Source organism: Lissotriton helveticus, chromosome 4_2 (genome assembly GCF_964261635.1).
Source record: "Lissotriton helveticus chromosome 4_2, aLisHel1.1, whole genome shotgun sequence".
NCBI lineage: Eukaryota > Metazoa > Chordata > Amphibia > Caudata > Salamandridae > Lissotriton > Lissotriton helveticus.
This window is the reverse complement of record NC_136064.1, coordinates 88,471,873-88,474,914: the sequence shown is the minus strand read 5'-3', so window position 1 is coordinate 88,474,914 and position 3,042 is coordinate 88,471,873.

Here is a 3,042-nt window from a genome sequence, read left to right as displayed (position 1 = left end):
ATTATTAGGGACAGGGTACGCCTGGACACTTCTCGCGGGCTGGCAGTTCTCTGCCCGGGGGACCAGATGAGATATGCCTGGGCAACACCTCCCCCGGGCGTCCAGGGCTCCATTCTCCGGGCCAACGGCATGGCTCAATGCCCAGGACGGGCTCCATGTGTCCCGGACAGACCTCCCCTGGGCGTCCGGGGCACCCATCTCCAGGAGGCCAACGGGATGGCAAAGTAGCCGGGAAGGGCTTCATGGGTCCTGGGCAGCCCTCCCCCGGGCGTCCGGGGCTCCCACCTCCAGGCCGACGTCGTGTCAAACTGCCCAGGACGGGCTCCATGGGTCCCAGACAGACCTCCCCCGGGCATCCGGGGCACCCATCTCCAGGAGGCCAACGGGATGGCAAAGTACCCGGGAAGGGCTCCACGGGTCCCGGGCAGACCTCCCCCGGGCGTCCGGGGCTCCCACCTCCAGGCCGACGGCATGTCACACTGCCCAGGACGGGCTCCATGGGCCCCGGACAGACCTCCCCCGGGCGTCCGGGGCACCCATCTCCAGGAGGCCAACGGGATGGCAGAGTACCCGGGAAGGGCTCCATGGGTCCCGGGCAGCCCTCCCCCGGGCGTCCGGGGCTCCCACCTCCAGGATGACGGCATGTCAAAGTGCCCAGGATGGGCTCCACGGGCCCGGGCAGCCCTCCCCCGGGCGTTCAGGGCACCCATCTCCAGGAGGCCAACGGTGTTGCAAAGTACCCGGGAAGGGCTCAACGGGTACCGGGCAGTCCTCCCCCCGGGCGTCCGGGGCACCCATCTCCATCAGGCCAACGGCATTGGCAAAGTACCCAGGAAGGGCTCCACGGGTCCCGGACAGGCCTCCCCCGGGCGTCCGGGGCACCCTCCTCCAGGCCGACGGCATGTCAAAGTGTCCAGGAGGGGCTCCATGGGTCCCGGGCAGCCCGCTCCCGGGCGTCCGGGGCTCCCACCTCCAGGCCGACGGCATGTCAAAGTGCCCAGGACGGGATCCACGGGTACCAGGCAGTCCTCCCCCGGGCGTCCGGGGCTCCCATCTCCAGGCCAACGGCATGGCTCAATGCCCAGGACGGGCTCCACGGGTCCCGCGCAGGCCTCCCCCGAGCGTCCGGGGCACCCATCTCCATGAGGCCAACGGCATTGGCAAAGTACCCGGGAAGGGCTCCACGGGTCCCGGGCAGGCCTCCCCCGGGTGTCCAGGGCACCCACCTCCAGGCCGACGGCATTGAAAAGTGGCCAGGACGGGCTCCATGGGTCCCGGGCAGCCCGCCCCCGGGCGTTCGGGGCACCCATCTCCAGGAGGCCAACGGCGTTGCAAAGTACCCGGGAAGGGCTCCACGGGTACCGGGTAGTCCTCCCCCGGGCGTCCGGGGCACCCATCTCCAGGCCAACGGCATGGCTCAATGCCCAGGACGGGCCCATGGGTCCGGGGAGGCGTCCCATGCGCCTCCGGGCTTGGGAGCCTCGGCTGGGTCCAGGGGCCGGTCCGGGCCCCGGGTCGGGTGCTCCGGCCCTGGGCCGTGTCTCTCAGCCTGCCGCACTGCCAAGGGCCCGGGAAGGGGTTCCGTTGTGCCCGGGGAGCCTCCCCTTGCTTGTCTGTGTTCAGGAGCTCCATCCGGGGCCCCTGAGGGCTCGGGGATGGCGGCCTCCCCACCCCGGGCTCTGTCCTTGGTCCTGCTGCGTGGCAGGGTGCCCGGGACGGGGTCCGGAGGGACTGGGGAGGGGGTCCCGTGCGCCTCCGGGCTTGGGAGCCCCGGCTGGGTCCAGGGGCCCGGCCGGGCCCCGGGTCGGGTGCCACAGCCCTGGGTCCCATCCCACCGGCCTGCTGCTCCACCCAGGGCCCAGGACAGGGGTCCGTCGGTCCCTTGCAGGCCTCCCCTGCTTGTCAAGGTGTAAGCGGGCCCCGGGTCGGAGGGCCCGCCGGCCCCTGGCAGCCTCTATGGCTGTGGCCCGGCTGGGGCCCCGGGCCTCCGGCCCGCCATGCACCGGGTGCCCGCACCCTCCTTCGTCGGGGCACGAGGCGACCAGATGGCGTCCCTTTCGTGCCCGGCCATCTGCTCGCCCGGATCCCCTCGGCCATTTGGTCGCCCGTATCCCCTCGGCCATCTGGTCGCCCCTATCCCCTCGGCCATCTGGTCGCCCGGATCGCCTCGGCCATCTGGTCGCCCGCAATGCTTTCCAATGGGGGCGACCAGATGGCCGAACTTCCCTGGAAGTCCCGATGAGGTGCCATTTGCCTCCCGGATCCCAGCGAGGGCTCCAGGAGGTCGGGTACTTTCGCGCCTTGGGTCCCCTCTGTCACCTCTAGTGCACGGATTACAAGAAAGGAGGGTAATTTTCCTCCGGATTACTAGGGAGAGGGTCAGTCAGACCTCCGTGTGGTCTGGCGATTCTGAATCAGGGGAAGGCAGGACCCGGGCCCTCCCGCCAGGGCCCCCAGGGGCCCGGGTACGCACCTGCCGCTCAGCCCCCTTGCCGATGGGCCTTTTCCTCCGAGTTTGCTCAGGCAGGCCCCCGCGAGGTCTGTCCATGCTGAGACGGGGCCAGGCAGCACCCGGGCCCGCCCGCCGGGGCCCCCAGGGGCCTGGGAACGCACCAGCCTCTCAGCCCTTTCCCGATGGTCCTTTTTCTCCGAGTTTTTTTCCACAGTCCGACCTCCGATAGGTCCGGCGGTTCCGATTCAGGGGAAGGCAGGACCCGGGCCCGCCCGCCGGGGCCCCCAGGGGCCCGGGTACGCACCTGCCGCTCAGCCCCCTTGCCGATGGGCCTTTTTCTCCGAGTTTGCTCAGGCAGGCCTCCGTGAGGTCTGGCCATGCCGAGACGGGGCCAGGCAGCACCCGGGCCCGCCCGCCGGGGCCCCCAGGGGCCTGGGAACGCACCAGCCTCTCAGCCCTTTCCCGATGGTCCTTTTTCTCCGAGTTTTTTTCCACAGTCCGACCTCCGATAGGTCCGGCGGTTCCGATTCAGGGGAAGGCAGGACCCGGGCCCGCCCGCCGGGGCCCCCAGGGGCCCGGGTACGCACCTG